The sequence below is a fragment of the Tupaia chinensis genome, unplaced genomic scaffold (assembly GCF_000334495.1).
Source record: "Tupaia chinensis unplaced genomic scaffold, TupChi_1.0 Scaffold000532_1, whole genome shotgun sequence".
NCBI lineage: Eukaryota > Metazoa > Chordata > Mammalia > Scandentia > Tupaiidae > Tupaia > Tupaia belangeri.
The window spans coordinates 6,760,835-6,780,443 of record NW_006160045.1 but is presented as its reverse complement, the minus strand read 5'-3'; positions in this window follow the sequence as shown (position 1 = coordinate 6,780,443).

Below are 19,609 nucleotides of genomic sequence, written 5' to 3'. Positions count from 1 at the left end.
CTGTGTGTGTGTGTGTGTGTGTGTCTGGTCAAATTAAAATAAGTGAATGAATAAATAAAATTAAATAAATAATTCTTTAAAAAAAAAAGAAAAGAAAAATCATCAATCCTTGCCAAACCTGCTGCCTGAAGGAAGAAATTCCTCTTTATAAATCTGAATTCAATATCTCTTTCTATGGAAACCATGTTGCAAAACACAGTAGAAGAGACAAATTGTCTCAGAAGTACCTTTCAGTAAGGGAAGCACATGATCTTACAGTTGCAGAAACCTTCTCTAAGCAATTAGCCAAAAATGAATACACCACCAAATGACTAAAATTCAGAGAAGAGAGACTGCAGAGTGAGCAGCATGGAGAAGCACAGAGCTGCAGAGAGTATGGCTCATCTCCTCCCACACACCTCTGAGCTCTCAGTTCAAACCCCGCAGCTCAGCCCAGGTGCAGCTATTCCCTAGAAACTGTGAGACCTTTGTAATATCCAGTTCCAAAGTCAAAAGTACAGGTTGCTTGATGAGCATTGGGGAACCAGAACTGCAGAGAGATTGAGGATCACCTCCTCCCACACATCTCCAAACACATAGAATTAACTCCAAGAAATCAGGAATTTATAAATAAATGAAGTTAAATAAAATAATTCTTTTTTGGGGACCAGCAGGTGGCATGGTGGTTAAGGTGCTGGACACTCCCACATGGCCGACCACGGTTTGAGTCCCAGACCTGGTGGCTTCCTTTCTCCCTTTTCCTCTCTCTCTCTCTCTCTCTGTGTGTGTGTGTTTCTCTCTGGTCAAATTAAAATAAATGAATGAATGAATAAAAATTAAATAAATAATAATTTAAAAATAAATAAATAAAATAAATAAAATAATTCTTAAAAAAATATAATAATAATAATAATAGTCAATCTAGCTGATGGAGATGAAGGCTATAATACAGAAAACCAAACCTCCCTCAAAAGTATTAAAAGCAGATTAGACCACGCAGAATATCGAATCTCAGATGTTGAAGACAAAACCTCTGACCTAGGAAAATATCACCAAAAAGACTGAGAAAATCACCCCCCAAAATGAGCATAATATACAAGAAATACTAGATATCATTAAGCACCGAAACATCCAGATAATTGGTATTCCAGAAGGTGAAGAAACTAGTAAGGGTATTGATGATCTATTCCATAAAATCCTGAAAGAAAACTTTCCAATCTAGAGAGGCATTCAAATATCCAGACCCAAGAAAAACAAAGGCCCCCTAGCAGAATCAACCCAAGAAAATCTTCTTCAAGGCACATCATAGCCAGATTGGCCAAATACACAGACAAAGACAAGATACTAAAATTGGCAAGAGAGAAACATCAGGTTACTTACAAAGGTTATCCCATTAGGCTGACATCAGACCTCTCATAGGAAATAATGCAAGCAAGGAGAAAATGGGAAAATATATTCAAAGTGTTAAATGAAAAACAATTTCAACAAAGAATACTATACCCAGCAAGATTATCCTTCGTATGTGAAGAAAAGATAAAAACATTCTCAGATAAACAAAACCTGAAAGAATTTACCCACACCAGACCAGCTCTTCAAGAAGTACTGAAAGGAGTGCTTTACCAGGGAAACTAAAGATGTACAGACAGAAATAAGGAAACAAAGAGCAACCAAGAAAATGCTAGGGACAAGCCTGGAAATATCAGTAATAACATTGAATGTTAATTTCCAGGATTTAAATGGAAAGATCAGACCACAGTAACACCACAAATTCAACAGAAGAGAGATTAATTACATGAAACTGAACTGGTGAAATAGAATTTTATTACTTTTGACTACAACATTACTAATCTTTTTACTGTGCTTTCTTTTCCAGATTTACGGGTTTTGCTTTCTTTTGAGCTGTTGATAGCTTGAGCAATTTATTAAAATATTTTTTGCTTGATTGTTTGTGTTATTAAATTGAAAAATAAACTGTTCTCCCTTCCTGACCCGTCTGGAATTGGAAAATATTTGGGGCCACTCTTATTTTGTGGCATAAGGGTTACTTGCATAAGTTTGATAATATCTGTTGCCTTACATAAGAAATGGGAGATATTCAATATTGCCAGGGTTTTGATTGGAATGTCATATCTGAAGATGTGACCAGAGAACTATGGAACTAAAGTAGATCTCAAGAAAACCAACAGAAGCTCTTGGAAAGATGGCCTGGCACCATAAACAGTTCTGCCTGGCAGAGAGGATTAGAGAACCCATATGAAAGAATTCGTACCATAAAATAACCTGTACTTTTCCGGTCCAGCATTGTAATCAGTAGAGACTCCAAAAGAGCAGCCACAACCAAGGATTATCTTGAGGAAGACTTTGAAAGAAGAAAAAGAGGCTGATCTTTGCTAGCAGATGGTGAACCACAGACTACTTGGTAGGCAGAACTGAGGTGGGAAGGTTCATGTGTGAATTGTGTGCTAGGTATTTGCTTCTCAACAATTTGAGTAGTTGACATGTAAATATTTTCTCAAAAATATTTAAAAGCATACTGTCTCTGTTGCTATAGAGTCACAAACAAAATTATAACAAATATTTTGAAAGTTACCTTTAAAATTCAGGTTTTTTTTTAATTTTGAAAGTTGTTTCTTAACTGTCAAGTACTGCAGAGTACAAGCAAAATTTTTTTGATATGTAAAGTAAATGTGGGAAAATGTACAATAAATAAATAATAATAATAATATAAACAATAAAAAGAACTGTATGTTTGGGCTGATAGGTTAAATGGTGGCTAAGGTGCTAGACTCCCACATGGTTGACCATGGTTCGAGTCCCAGACCTAGTGGCTTGCTTTCTCACTTACCTCTTCTATCTCTGCCTCTCTCTGGTCAAATTAAAAATGAATAAAATTAAATAATTCCTTCATTTTTGGAGAGGTTTTTGCTATAGGGTACGTGCACTCACCAGAGAGACAGAGAGACAGAAAGCAAGAAATCACCCCCCAGGGGGGATGGCCACACTGCAATCCCTTCTCCTCCATTCTCCTCTTGGGATCTTGGGCACACATGCACACGTGCCCGGCGTGAGTTTAAGCCACCGGGTCCGAGACTTAAACCACGGTCAACTACATGGGAGTCAAGTGACATAGCCATTACCCTAACTGCTGGTCCCTAGAATTAAATAATTAAAAAGAAAAGGGAAAAAAAAAAAAAAAAAAACAAGCACAACTCTTAGCTATAGGAAGAAAGTAAAAGTCCAAGAGACTAAGAAAATGTTTATAAGGTAAAAGTAAGGAGGGAATCAGATGGCATAAGAATAGTAGGAACCACACGGTTCAGAAAAGCAGCAAAAGAACAAGGGCAGGCTTTGGGAGAGAATGAAATACGAATATGTTGCAGAGCGGTGGGAAAATTTTCGTGGAGTTGATGGACGGCACTCTCTTACACAGCGACAGATGACCAAGAAGAAATCAGGAAGCAGCCAGGATGGTCACCATGAAAAAAACCTAGGCTAAGGAGTGAGGACTAGGAAGGGCCAAAGATTAAAATGCAATGACTTGATGTGGGTGGCCTCAGGGTCCTCAGGCAGCAAGGGTTTCGTTGCTCACCATTTCAAGGGAAAGGCAATGAGTCCTAAGAAAGTATAATCCCCCACATCTGCGGAACTATCCTAAGTTTTAGATTTTTGTTGTCCTTTTCTCATTGAAAACGTCTCAGGCTACCAAGTATTTGAAATGGTAATTCTGAGGGAGGAGCCCCAAATCTGAAAGGGCTTGCCCATAATGTTACCGAGTCAAAGGAGTCCACCTGGATGTAAAAGGAGAGGAAAACCCCAGTTTACTTACATAGGACAGGATGCTCCGGAGGGCTGAGTGGAGAATGGGCTGTACCACACAAGCAGAGGCTGAGGTTATAAATGTTAAGTTCAAACAGTACATCTATCACCTATAAGATCAGTACAGGGGAACCAGCAGTTAGCATAATGGCTATGTCGCTGGACTCCCACGTAGTGGACTGCGGTTCGCGTCCCGGACCCAGTGGCTTAAAACTCATGCCGGGCGTGTATGCATGCGTGCCCAAGATCCCGAGAGGAGAATGGAGAAGGGATTGCGGCATGACCATCCCCCCTGGGGGGTGATTTCTCACTTTCTGGAAACCACCAAAAACTTAAAGAAAAAACCCCAAAAAAAAAAAAAAAAAAAAAAAAAAAAAGATCAGCACAGACTCACTGCCTCCAAGGCAGAGGTCTGGTTCCTTCACGTGTGGAGGATGACAATAAAAGGTCGGGCTGTTGATGAGCAGAGTCACCAGAACTTGCACATGAACTCAGTTCCTCTGATCTTGGGATGTTGTCATGGGAGAGGGGTGCAGTCTGTGAGGCGAGAGAATGTTCACAAGATGTTCTTGAGGTCCAGCTAGACCAGCAGGAAGCTAAGGCGAAGAGGGAGGGGGCAGTAGAGCTCAATGAGCAGAGGTTACCCTCAGTAATAGACAGGAAAACTTCTCTAACTGAAACAAGTCTTTGATCAGAAACTGCTAAACAACTCAGCATAAACTATATTCTAAGGAACCACTCAATGAGAACCTTGATCTGCTTTGAAGAGACTCCAGCAGAAGTCAAGTAGAGTCTGCTTGAACACAATGCCTTAATTTTGTGATTGGAGAGGAGGAACTTCGTCAGTTTCAACCTAGCTGAGTCAGCATGAATTGTGAATTAAAACACACTTCTCAGAGTCTATTTCTTCTTTTTTCTTTTTTGGAGAGTTTTGTTGTTGTTGTTTTTGCTATAGGGCACGTGCACTCATCAGAAAGACAGAGACAGAGACACAGAAAGCAAGAAATCACCCCCCCAGGGGGATGGTCATGCCACAATCCCTTCTCCTCCATTCTCTTCTCGGGATCTTGGGCACACACGCACACACACCCGGTGTGAGTTAAGCCACCAGGTCTGGACTTGAACCGCGGACTACATGGGAGTCCAGCGACATAGTCATTACGCTAACTGCTGGTCCTGGGTCTATTTCTAATGGGTGTTGAAGAAACCATTGCTCCATGTTTGTTTTTATTGGTGGATACTGCTTTATTATCTTTTTCTCTTGTCTTGTTTTAACTCTACTAGTAGAGAAGAAAATATATGCATTCACTTATTTAAAAAGCAAGGGGCCAGCCAGTAGCACAATGGTTAAGGCAGCTAGAACCCACGTTGCCAGCTGCACAGTTGAGTCCCAGACTCCATGGTTTGAAAAGCATGCTGGTGGGGGCCAGCAGGAGGTATGGAGGTTAAGGCACTAGACTCCCACATGGTCAAACACAGCTTGAGTCCCTGATCCGGCAGCTTAAAAATTACACTAGGCACATGTATATACATGCCCCAAATCCCAAGAGAATGGAGAAGGGATTGCAGCATGACCATCCATTGGGGGAGGGGGGGTGATTTCTCATTTTCTCTGTCTCTCTCCAGCTCTCTCTAGTGAACTCACATACCTTAAGGCAAAAAAAAAAAAAAAAAAAAAAAAGGAATGAAAAAAGAAAAACACGCTAAGTATGTGTGCCCAAAATCCCAAGAGGAGAATGGAGGAGAAAAGATTGTGGAAAACATCCTGGGGCGGGGGTGGGGGGGTGCTTTCTCACCACAGCCCATCCCTGTCTCTTTCTGACAATTGCTTGAGTCCCATAGCAAAACTACAGGAAAAAAAAAAAAAAGAAAAGTCAGCCTAATGGTGATGGTGTGTGTTGCTAAGAAGCCATGCTCCACATGGTGAAACCACACGGGAGACCCCGATTCAATTCCCAATCTAACCTAATGGCTGCATATAGCGGAATGTGCTTGTAAACTCTGTGACTCGGGGCTGAAGCAGGAGGATCATGAGCTTGAGGCTGGCCTGGGCAACATAGTGAGTCCTTCAAAACAAAACAAAACAAAACAAAACTGGGTTTGGTGGCTCATGCTTGTAATCTCAGTTAGGAGGTTGATTCTGCCCTTAAAATATATATATATACTTACTATATGCTAAATATTTTGCTGAGTGTTATGAAAAAAAAAAAACATGACAAAGATTGTTTTTGTCCTAACAAAGCTCACAGTGTAGTCAGGAAAATAACTTATAAAAAGTAATTAGAAGAGTATGACTGATGATGTAATGGATCCTGTTCCATTTCCTATTTTGATCCAGCAGGCTTCTCAACTATGTGCAAATAGCAACACCATTCATTGACTTCTTTTGTCTGCAGGCCCCTTGTATTTACTTGGTGCCAACACATCAGTTAATAGCAGCAATTATAGTGTAAGATGTTTTTTTTCCTGGTTCATGAAGCTGGAAATGTTTTGTTTCTCTTTCATATCTAAACTGTGTTTTGCTTCCTGTCTAATTATCTAAGTTGATGTTTTAAAGTAGACAAGAGAATAGATTTTATTTATTTTCCTTGCAGTTGTGTCATAAAGGTCATTCATTTTCTTCTAGAGAAGAAAAAAGAGACATGGATTTAGGAAACTTGATGGTTGTCTGTCTAGGCTTACCAAAAACTAGATAGGACTTTAAGAATCTTCTCACAGAGGGACCAGCAGTTAGTGTAATGGCTATGTCACTGGACTCCCACGTAGTCGACCGCGGTTTGCATCCCGGACCCGGTGGCTTAAACTCACGCCAGGCATGTGTGTGTGCATGCCCAAGATCCCGAGAGGAGAATGGAGGAGAAGGGATTGCGGCATGGCCATCTCCCCTGGGGGGTGATTTCTCACTTTCTGTCTCTCTGTCTCTTTCTGTCTGTCTGACAAGCACACGTGCCCTATAGCAAAAACTTCTCCAAAAAAAAAAAAAAAAGAATCTTCTCACGGAAACAAGTTAGACTCAGATAATCTATAACTAATACATTAAATTATACATTATACATTAGCTAGATTAAAAAAAAATCAATGGTCAATAATTTAAAAGAAAAAACATAATATAATGATATAATGATACATATAGCCTTACACGTAAATAGAATAATTCATCCAAAACAATGGAGAAATATATTTCATACTATCACATATTGTTTTCATGTATAAAGCTTGACTAAATCATCCGATGTTCAATAAAATATTGGCAATAGCAAATACTTGGCAGCAGTCCAGAGTTTACTGTGTGTTTTCACCGACGGTCCTCACAACAGTTGAGGACACTAAAGTTTGGACAGTTTCGTCTTCATCTGTGAATGCACAGCATCAGAGATCAGGAATCACACATACATCATTTTCATTCGAATTCAAAGCTCTTCACAAAGCTTTCCAAAGTGTTTCACAAAATCAAGGAAAGTCTCAGAAGAATACTGCTTTTAAATCCTGGTTGGACCCTATTGCATTTGCACTGTGGGTCGGACTTAGAATAGAACACAGCTCATTCCGGCTGTTCCTGGTCTGTGGACCCCTGATGGCCTGGGAGGAGGTGAAGGCTGCCAAGAAGTTGGCAGATACTGTTTCCCATTCTCTCCAGGAGGTTGACAGTGTGCAGGTTTGAAGTGTGCCTGCCTCTAAAAATACCTAAGGAAACAAATGATTCTAACTAAATGACAATAGCAAAACTACTTAGTTCTTAAGAACTCTGCCCGCAACTGTTTTGAATGGCTTATTGAGATTTATTATCAGCTGGAATTATAAGAAGTCTGCCAAAATTGTTTTTCATTATTCTGTCCTTTACTATTTCTGCAGCAGGACTCCATCTAAGTCACGAAGTTAGTGGGACAATATTTTACTCTTTGAAGCCTTCGTGATCTTCAAATTGACTCTGACTTTCTTTTCTGATCTTGATTTTGTTGTCGTTTTTAAATTTTTGCCTGAGAGTGCCTGCATGTGCCAGAGAGAAATAGGGAGAGAAAAAGTGAGAAAGTACCCTCCATGGGGCATGATCACACCAAACTCTCTTCTCCATTTCTCCCTCCTGTCAGGATGTACAGTAGGCATGCATACATACCTGGCATGTTTCTCTGGCCTCTGGGTCTAGGACTAGAACTGCTCAGTGGACCATGTGGGATTCAGCTGCCTTAACCACCATGCCATGGCTGCCCTCAAATATTTGTAAACAGTCACGCAATAAAACAAAAATTCTTACGCCATAGTTCTAGTATGTCCCTTTTTGGGAGGTTAATGTTTCCCACTGTTTATTCTGCTGGAGTGACTCTCCCAAATTTTATTTACTAAACATTTATCAAGTGTTAAGGCTGGACTGTGGCAGAGCAATAAAATGTGATGCTCTGTGAGGCTGATCCACATGGACAGGTTCCCGGTTCGTATCTGAAGGCCTCCCTGTGGATGCCAGGTGTATGCATGCCCATCACCTGAGGTTGGCTAAAGCCAGAGGTAGATTGCAGTGAAGGCCCTGTTGGGGGTGTTCTCTGTGTCTCTCTCAGTCTCTCTCACTCATGGAAGAAATACATAAATAATCTTTTTAAAAAAGATTTATTAAGTGTCTATTTTATAAAAGCTACTCCATTGAAGAGACAACTTATATTTGTGTGAGACAGGATTAAAAGACCGCATAATTGATTGCTGTGTAAATCACCTAGAATATGTAAAAACTGGGGCCATCGGGTGGTGTGATGGATAAGGCGCTGGACACTCCCACGTGGCCAACCATGGTTCGAGTCCAGGACCTGATGGCTTCCTTTCTCACTTTTTCTCTCTCTCTCTCTGCATGACTCTCTCTGGTCAAATTTAAATAAATCAATGAATAAATAATTATTTTTTTAAAAAAAGAATATGTCCCTATAATACGAAAACTTAAGTACTGTGGGAACATGCATTGCAAAGGTATATTTTATTTTTTACTCTTTTAACAAAGTACTATATTATATTTTTAATATATGAAATTTGCCAAGTGAATTAAACATTCATGATCATTATCTATGACAAAGGTAATGAGAGTAATTACTTAACTTTAAAAATTAGACCCTTTAGGGACCAGCAGTTGGCATAATGGTTACATCGCTGGACTTCCATGTAGTTGACCGTGGTTTGAGTCCCATACCCAGCAGCTTAAAACTCATGCCAGACACATGTGCATGTGTACCCAAAATCCCGAGAGGAGAACAGAGGAGAAGCGATTGCAGTGTGGTCACCCCCCAGAATGTGATTTCTCAATTTCTGTCTCTGTCTCACTGGCAAGTGCACAAACCCTATAGCAAAAGTCTCTCTTAAAAAAAAATTAGACCTTTTAAAATAAGAGAATTTAGAATCACAGGAAATCTGGAAGATGATTATAGAGCTGTCATCTGAAAACACTCCATACATAAAGGTAGCAGGTCTTTTTAAAGTATTCTTTTTATTCAATGGTGAGAAATGAGCTTGTGACTCAACTAGTGCTAGTGAATACATGGCCTGACCAAAAATCAGAATGTGGGACTGGGACATTCCTAGGCCTGACTAGAAAGCTGAGTTTTCATTGTAATTATCAGAAAGATACTTATGAATGAGTTGTAGCTCTCCTTCATTTTAAGAGAGACTTTATGAAAATTTATCAAACGAAGAATATTTTCATTTGATTACATTGTCCTGATTGCATTCTGAGGGACATTGATATTTTTCTTATGATACTTTGTATCCTCAGCACCTTGAATAATACTAGTCCATGAAGAGCATTTAATAAGTATTTGATGGATAAACAAATGAACAAATGAATGAATGATAAAAAATGGAAACAAAATTAAACTTAAAAATGCTAAGAATGATTTAGAGTTTAAGTGTGAAATTGCAGTTTAATGAAAGTTCTTTTTTGTTTTATTCACTACACAGGAATTATGTGGTTGGATAATATATTATTCACTTCTTTTTTAAAAGTATTTTTAGGGACCAGCAGTTAGCATAATGGCTATATTGCTGGACTCCCATGTAGTCGACCGCGGTTCACGTCCTGGACCCAGTGGCTTAAAACTCACGCCGGGCACGTGTGCGTGCGTGCCCAAGATCCTGAGAGGAGAATGGAGGAGAAGGGATTGTGGCGTGGCCATCCCCCCAGGGGGGGTGATTTCTCGCTTTCTGTCTCTCTGTCTCTCTCTGTCTGGCTGGCGAGCACATGTGCCCTATAGCAAAAACCTCTCAAAAAAAAAGTATTTTTAAAATAATTATTCATTTAACTTAATTTATTATTACTCTTCTTTAATTTGACCAGAGAGAGAGAAAGCAAGTTGTCAGATCTGAGACCTGAAGTACAATTGGCCATGTGGAAGTCCAGTTCCCCAACCACCATGCCACCTGCTGGCCTTATATATGATTCACTTCTAAGCCATAAAGATCTTCTACATTTAAATCTATTTTTAGGAGAGTGCTCTAGAGTATACCAGAATTTTGTCTATACATTCCATCACTAACTCTCCACTAGGACATCCTAGTTAACATCTCACTTCAATTTTTACAAACATTACATGGTGAAATATGGATACTACATCACCTATACTTTAATCAAATCTAACAAAATTGGGGCTGGCCTCTTGGCATAGTGGTTAAGGGAGATGGATCCCATATGTCCCAGTGGCTTGAAAAATATTCTCCATGTATATGTGAGCATGCCCCCAAATCCCAACAGGAGAGAGGAGAGAGGAGAGAGGAGAGAGACATGGAGAAAGGATTACAATGTGACTCACCTCATTGATGGAGTACTTTCTCCTCCCTTTCTCTCTCTCTCTCTCTCTGATGAGCACAGCTGCTCACTGACAAAATTTTTAAAAATTCATCAAATCTACCTGACATTTATTTAAAAACAATGTAGAAGACTGTTCTCATTTGTTCTGTTGCTAATAACAGAATTATCTGAGTCTGGGCAACTTGTAAAAATAGAGATTGATTCAGCTTTATGGTTTGGAAGTTCACAGTCCAGGGGCTGCATATAGTGAGAATCTTCTTGATGGTGGACAACATGGCAGAGAATATGTCACGTTTCTACCTCATCCCCTGTCCTTAAAGACATAGGGACAGCAGATGATGTAATGATTACATCACTGGACTCTCACATGGCCAACCACAGTTCAAGTACCAGACCTCGGCTTCGAACTCATACTGGGTTCGTGTGTGTGCATGTCCAAGATTGTTGTGTGGTCATCCCCTGTGTGTATGTGTGTGTGCAGGGGGAGGGTGAATTCTTAATTTCTGTCTCTCTGGCAAGTGCATACACCCTATGGCAAAAATCTCTCCAAAAAATAAATGAAATAAAAAGACGAATAAGGACTCAACCATAGAGGCTTCACCCTGATGCCTAACCACTCCTCAAAGGCCTAATCTTTCAACACCATAACTGTATTAAGTGTCCACCTTCTCAATACACTACAAAGGCTCAGCAAATATGAACACGTGAATTTTGTGGGGATGCCTTCAAACCATTGTAAAGACCTACAAAGGAGTAAAGACCAGAAAGGGCGAAAAAAGACAAAAACAAAACAAAACACGCTGCCACAGTTTAAATTTTAACTATGTAGAGATACTGAGTTTAACTTTTTTTTTTTTCCAATTTTGTCAGAAGACACATGCATTCACTGGAGCGAGAAGGCGAGAAAGCACTCCCATAGGGAATGGTCATGCCCGCAATCCCTTCACCTCTGTGTCTCCCCCATTTTGAGATTTGGGGCATGCATGCACACATGCCTGACATGTTTTTCAAGCCATGAGGTCTAAGACTCTTTATTCTTTTGTTCCTTTTTTAAGAGAGATGTTTTACTATAGGGCACATGTGCTAGTTGGAGAGGCAGAGATAGAGAGATAGAAAGTGAGAAATCACCTGCCAGGGGAGACGGCCACACCACAATCCCTTCTCCTCCATTCTCCTCTCAGGATTTTTGGCATGCATGCACACACACCCAGCGTTGAGTTTTAAGTTTCCAAGTCTGAGACTCAAAATGTGGTTGACTACATGATAGTCCAATGATGTAACAATTTCTCCAACTGCCAGTCCCAGGGTCCAGGACCAGGACTCTTATCTGAGCAGTTGGCCATGCGGGAATCCAGCAGCCTTAATCCCCATGCTACTGTCTGTCCCCCATCACCCCATATTGTTTTGGCCAACAACTTAAAATGCTTTGAACCCTGAAAGCACCATGCAAACACCATAGTTAATACAGAACATATAAACTCAACAGGATTAAATTAAGTTCACAGACAAAATAAGGTTGAGTCAGTCGAATAAACCTGGCACAAAGCATTTGTTAAAATGAGTGGCTGATTCCCTCAGTGGAGCTTAAGACTTGACCGTTCTCAGTTCTACCACTTCCTAAATCTGCAGAGCACACTTTTCCTGCCCAGGTTTCCTGACAGGGAGGAAGTATCAGGCAAGTGCAAGTTTGTGACTCACGAACAATGTGTATCATAGCCTTGACTGTAACAGCACATAACTCACACAAGTCCTCTGGCACGGATGTGTGAGTACAGGTTGGAGTTAGCTATAGCAGTATTTCAAGATCTGTCATGAATGGTGATCTGTGGGTTTAAATGAAGTAGGAGACAGGGACCCTAAAAATACAGCTACAGTATGTTCCAAAATGGAATCACAAAATGGCTAAGTTTTAAGAGACAGAGAATCAGGGACCAGCAGGGGGCATGGTGGTTAAGGTGTTGGACACTTCCACATGACTAACCACGGTTTGAGTCCCGGACCTGGTGGCTTGCTTTCTCACTTTCCCTCTCTCTCGGTGCTCAAAGTAACATAAATGAATGAGTAAATAAAATTAAAATAAATAATTCTTTTAAAAAAAGAGACAGTAAATCAGAACCTGGATAGTTTTAGCTAAAATATACTATATGATATATAAAAGTACCTTTGGGAGATGTGAAAGCAAGGGGAAGGTGGAAAGGGGAGCAATTTTGAGCTAGCTAGGTGGTGTGGTGGCTGTGACAGCTGGATCCCACATGGCCAACTGGGCAATTTGGGTCCTGGACCTGTCAGCTTGAAGAGTACATTAGGTGTGTGTGGTGTATGCCCAAAATCCCAGGAGGAGAATGGAAGAGAAGGGATTGTGGCATGGCCTTCATCACTAGAGGGTGATTTCTCACTTTTCCTCTGTATGCCTCTCTCTGGCAAGTACATGTACCCTATGAATAAAAACCTAAAAAAAAAAAAAAAAATGGGGACCAGCAGATGGTATAGCAATTACACCATTGGGAGTCCAGTGGTTCAAGTCCAGAACCATAGTTCTCATCCTGGACCCAGTGGTTTGAAAATCCTGCTGGGCATGTGTGCATGCATGCCCAAAATCCCAAGAGGAGAATGAAGGAGAAGGAGTTGCAGTGTAGCCATCCTCCAAGGCAGTGATTTCTCACTTTCCTTCTTACTGTTTCTCTCTCTCTCTCTCTCTCTCTCTCTCTCTGGCAAGTGCATACTAACTCTAAGGCAAAAACCCCTAAAAAAAAAAAAAAAAGAAAGAAAGAAAAAGAAAGAAAAGGGAGCAGTTTTAGAGAAATGGTTAATTGTAGTACCATGTTTGTGACAAATACATTGCCAATGGTTGGAGGAAGAAATAAAATTTGTGGCTTTTTTTTTTTTTTTAAGGTTTTTGTCACAGGACCCAGGCACTCAATGGAGAGATGGAAAAACAGAGGGAATGTGAGAGATTAGCACTGGGAGTGTGGGGTGGGTGTGGGGGCAGTGGCCATGACATAATCCCTTGTCCTCCATTCTCTTCTCGGGATTTTAGGTATGTACACATGTGCCTGTTATGATTTTTAAGCTGGTAGGCCCAGGACTCAAACCATGATCAGCCTTGTAGGAATGTAGTGCTTTAATTACCATGACATCTGCTGGTGCCAAAATTTGTGGCTTTGAGGGGTACCATTCATGTAAAAATATTTTGAAGAGACCAGCAGGTAGTTTGGTGGTTAGGTTACTGGACTCCCACATGGTCAACCATGGTTCGAGTCTCAGACCTGACAGCTTGAAAATCGTACCACACACATGCATGCATGCTCAAAATCCTAAGAAGAGAATGGAGGAGAAGGGATTGTGTCACGCCCATCCATCTGGGGGGGGATTTCTCACTTTCTCTCTCTCTGTCTCTCTCTGTCAATACAAGCACCTTGTGCCAAAACCTAAAGAAACAAAAAAAAAATTTTTTGAAGTGTGAAAAGACTATAGTTTAGTAACAGAAAGTTATTTAAATATTTGAATAAAGATGTTTATTGTTACTTTTCTTAGAAACTCTAAGTTGGAGTTAATGTTAAAGTATGGCAGAAGATATTTCCCCAAAATATGTAACTTGGGCACAAAATTATTTTGAGTTAAAGTCACAGAAAAACAACAGATACAAAAGGGACATTCTGCCCTCTGCATACTAGAAGAGAAGAAACATTCTTGCCACCAGAGATGAGGAGTAGGTGTTGAAAAAAACTTGTACAAACAGACCTTGTTAAAATAACTCTTATCTCCCTTTAGTCTCGCCAGTCATTTTAGTTACTCTCCCACAACTGCCACTCTTTGTTCAACCTATTATAAAAAAAAATTCAAGTTTTGTCACTTTTTTGGCCTTTATTTTCTTATGAAGACTCCTGTGTACATGTAAAAATCTGTATGCTTTTTTTTTTGTGATAATCTCTCTTATGTCAATTTAATTCTCTGGCCCAGCTGGAGACCCTAAGAGGGTAGAAGTAAAGATTTGCCTCCCCTACCATATCTATGTTTTAAACAGAACAAAATTCATCCCAAAATAATTGTGGTAAATCATTTGACAATTTATTTCCCATCTATAAAATGTAGTGTTTGGTCTAGAATATCTCTAGGGTCCCTTTCAATGTAATATTGTGTGTGCGTGTGTATGTATATATATAAAGAATTATTTTATTTAAGCTTATTTATTTATTTGACCATAGGAGGGACAGAGTGAGAGAGAGAGAGAGAGACAAAGTGAGAAAACAAGCCACCAGGTCCAGGACTTGAACCACCATCGGCCATGTAGGAGTCCAGCGCCCTTAACCAGCACACTATCTGCTAGCCCCATAAATAAAATAATTCTTAAAAAAAAAAATATACTAGAACACAGAGAGAGAGAGAGAGAGAGAGACCCCTGGATAGGACTCAGTGATGCTGCAATTCCCTCGCCTACCAGGATCCTGGGCACATGTATGTGCACCCAGCATTAGTGCTTATTTCTATGCCAGCAAGCATGCCAACACTGGAAATGTAGTGAGGGATAAGAAAAATAGAACCCTTTATTCACTGAGTGTAGTCAATAGAAGAAATCAAGACTGGGAATTGTTTGTCATAACCTACATAACCTCTACAAAAATGATGAAAAAGACAATGGTCCCTACTTGAGACAGAGGAGCTCCATTTTGGATGCATTGTTATGAAAGAAAAGTAAAAGGTTTTCCCCTTTAGTCTGACAAATAGAGATCAAGAGATCAAATTCAGAACGCTTCCTTTTTTTTTTTTTTTTCCATTTTGCCAGAGTATCTGTGCTTGCTAGTGAGATGGAGAGACAAAGTGTTGGGGGGAGATGTATAAAGCATCCCCCGTTGGGATTAGTCATGCTGCAATCACTTCTTCATTTCTCTGTCATGTCAGGATTTGGGGCAATGGCATGTTTTTCAAGGCTCTGGGTCTATGACTCAAACAGCTGTAGTTAGCCATGTAGGATCATGCTGTCTTAACTAGCAGGCCAAGGACTGGCTCAAATTCAGAACACTTTTTTTTTTTGTTTTGGAGAGGTTTTTGGTATAGGGTGTGTGCACTCACCAGAAAGACAGAGAGAGAGAGAGAGAGACAGAAAACGAGAAATCACTCCCCGGGGGGATGGCCATGCCGCAATCACTTCTCCTCCATTATCCGCTTGGGATCTTGGGCATGCACGCACACGTGCCTGGCATAAATTTAAGCCACCAGGTCTGGGACTTAAACCATCGTGGTCAACTATATGGGAGTCCAGTGACATAGCCATTACGCCAACTGCTGTTCCCAAATTCAGAACATTTCTATGAGGTCCTAAATTCTCTGAAGTCAGATGACTGTCCTTGGCTCCCAGGAAGCTGGATCTATATTGAATTATTGCCTCTTGCATAAATCATTGTAAATGGAAGCTTTAGGGTCTATGCTAGTTATAATTATTTTTACTCATTATTATCATTTTCAAGAACTTTTACCAATATAATTTATGACCATAAAGATAAAAAAAGGAATGAGATTCTGACCTAGGAATATGTTTTCTATTAGTCTTTGCTAGAATTCTATAAAGGAAGTAAGTAACATCATTTCTTCTTGGCTGAGAAAATAGGCTCAGAGTATCAAGCCATTCTATTAAAGACAGGTTGCTAAAAAGTAGTAAACAGCATTAAAACCTAAGTTTGTCTGGTTCCAAATGATTAAATTCTTTTTACTACTCTGTTTCCTTTGGTAAGAGAAAGTTTTGCAACTGTGTTTACCAAAGTCTATTCTGTGGATATTCTACAAGCATAAATAGATGCTATATGGTTAAGTGACTTTGGGCAATGCCAAGCATATTAAAGGCAGTGAGATATTGCATAATAGAAATATTTAATTTTATTTAGTCAGCTTCCCCTCAAACTGGTTTGACTGTCAAATCAAGATTTTTTAATTTAACATTAACCTCTTTTGCAATGAATAAAAGTAATTTGACATATGCGTAGTTACATGGTTAAAAGAGGAAAAGTGTGGACTGAGAGCTTTAAATTGGAAATTCAGTTTACAATGAAAAATAAAGCAAGGATTAGGACAACTGCAGATCTTCTGCCCAGATCTCACCTTCCTGCCCCTCAGATCTGGCCAGGTTAGAGCACCCTATGTATTCTCTCTGTCTCTCTCTTTTTTATTTTTTTGGTCTAAGCTCTTTGATGCTCTTTTATCTTGGTAATTCTTACCTCCCCCCACCACCCACATAGGACACGTCAATCACCAGCCATTTATATCTGAGTTCTGGGCGGCCCCTGTGCATGGCGCACTGTGCCACAGTTTTCATTTTTGCTTTAAAAAAAATGTTTATCCCCCTTTTTTTTTCATAGTTTTTGTCCCCCCCCCTTTTTTTTGTTTCCTTTTCCTTTTACCTTTCTCACTTTTCTGCTCAGCCTCCAAACACTGGGTTTCTAGACAGGTCTAGGTGCACAGTAGTCATGCATCTGAATACTTTTAGGGTCAGATTAATCCTCAGTTTCCATGGAATCTGCTGCTGCTGCAAAAAAAGAGAAAAATGGTACTGCTTAGAGATTGCAGATCACCTCCTCCTGCATGCTTCTGAATGCTCAGATTTAACTCCAACAACTAGGAAAAAAATGTATAATCCATCAGATGACCAGAAACCACTGCAGAGGCAAAGAAATATGAAAAACCAAGAAAATATCTCTCCCCTAAGGGAAAAGAATAATTCCTCATGCTTCCAGACTTTAAATGGAAAGATCAGACCACAGTAACACTGCAAATTCAATAGAAGAGAGATCAACTACATGAGACTGAACTAGTAAAATAGAAATTTATGACTTTTATCTAAAAACTTTACTGTTTTTCCTCCATGCTTTGTTTTCCAGATTTAAGGATTTTTGTTTTCTCTTGAACTGTTGATAGTTTCATCTACCTGCTGTTTGAACTGAAGCCTAACCTCTGTCCTGGCTTTAAGTCTTAAGCAAATTTCTCTTAACAGTTTTTGATTTTGATCTATTAAAACTGTTTTTCTTAAAATTAAAAAATGCATTTAAAATACCTATTTAATGACTGTAGTAAGCTACATAGCCCCAGCTAGGTGCTACTTTATAGTATGTTCATTTTACTCACTGAGGTTTATGCCTAAAGTCAGACATGTGTTCATAGATATGCATATATCAGCCGTGCTTTGTAATGAAAGTATTTAGCTTAATTAAGATCTTAAGTGAATCAATAAAATGTGTGTGTGTGTGTGTGTGTGTGTGGGAGGCATGGAAAACAACTGTAGATTCCAGAGACAGTGTGGGAGGAGGATGAGAAATGGCTGAGGGTGAGAAATGGCCAAGGATGAGAGGTAGGGAATCAAGGAGTTTAAAAAAAAAAAAAAGCAAAATATATAAGAACAAGAAATGTGGGGACCACCAGTTAGCGTAATGGCTATGTCACTGGACTCCCACGTAGTCGACCGCGATTTGTGTCCCGGATCCGGTGCCTTAAAACTCATGCCGGGCACCTGTGCGTGCATGCCCAAGATCCTGAGAGGAGAATGGAGGAGAAGGGATTGAAGCGTGGCCATCCCCCCTGGGGGGGTGATTTCTCGCTTTCTGTCTCTCTGTCTCTCTCTGTCTGTCTGGCGAGCGCACGCGCCCTATAGCAAAAATCTCTTAAAAAAAAAAAAAGTTGTGCATGGGGAACCAGAGCCCACATGACCAACTGGAATTTGAATCCCAAACCCCCTGGCGTGAAAAACACACCAGGCACATCTGTGTGGGCCCCCAAATCCTGACAGGATAGAGAAAAGGAGGAAAAAAGATGATATAATTACACCCAATAGGGGGATCCTCTTTCTCTCTGGAGAGTGTGCGAGTTATCTGGCAATAAAAATAATTAAAAAGATACATTGTGTGCTCCCCATGTAGCTGAAAGATTAGGGGAGTGGGTGGATGGAGAGTCAGAGGCAAAAAGGGAAACAGACGTGAAATAACACAGACAGCAGATTTTCAGTGCAAGTTTTAGTGATTCATGTGGGCTGAAGTTGAAGGGAAGATTAGGGAGAAAAAAAAAGAGGCTTGAGCTGATCCTTGAGAGATGTTAAGATTCAGATAAGGAAGACACTGGGAACAAAAGAGAATACATATATTCAAAGGCAAAACATGTTTAGAGGCGAGCAAAGAAAAGATTCTCGAGAAGTATATAGGAAAATAAAATGGGAAATGTAGAGTTGGTTCAGATGATAGATAATCAAACAGAAATCATCCTGTTTGTAATAATGATGGAAAGATTTTATTCCCAAAGACCATATAGGAGAACAACTCATTTGAAGAATAAGTTTGATGGGATAGGTTGTCTTCTCTTAATGTGACATAGGGCTTGCGCACTTTCTAGAGAGAGAATGAGAGAAAGGGAAAGTGAGAAAGTACCCCCTGTGGGGGATCGTCACACCACAATCCATTTTTGTTCCTTTCTATCTCCTTTCAGGATTTTGGGCATATGTGCAGCTTGTTTTTCTTTTATTCATTATTATTATTGTTAATTTGATTAGAGAGGGATAGAGAGAAAGAGAGGGGGGAAGTGAGAAAGCAAGCCACCAGGTGTGGGACTCAAACCACTGTTAGCCATGTGGGAGTCCAGTGCCTTAACCACTAAGCCACCTGCCAGCCTGCACAGCATGTTTTTCAAGCATCTGGGTCTGAGACAACTACGTGGGCCAAGGGATTGAAGCGTGGCCATCCCCCCTGGGGGGGTGATTTCTCGCTTTCTGTCTCTCTGTCTCTCTCTGTCTGTCTGGCGAGCGCACGCGCCCTATAGCAAAAATCTCTTAAAAAAAAAAAAAGTTGTGCATGGGGAACCAGAGCCCACATGACCAACTGGAATTTGAATCCCAAACCCCCTGGCGTGAAAAACACACCAGGCACATCTGTGTGGGCCCCCAAATCCTGACAGGATAGAGAAAAGGAGGAAAAAAGATGATATAATTACACCCAATAGGGGGATCCTCTTTCTCTCTGGAGAGTGTGCGAGTTATCTGGCAATAAAAATAATTAAAAAGATACA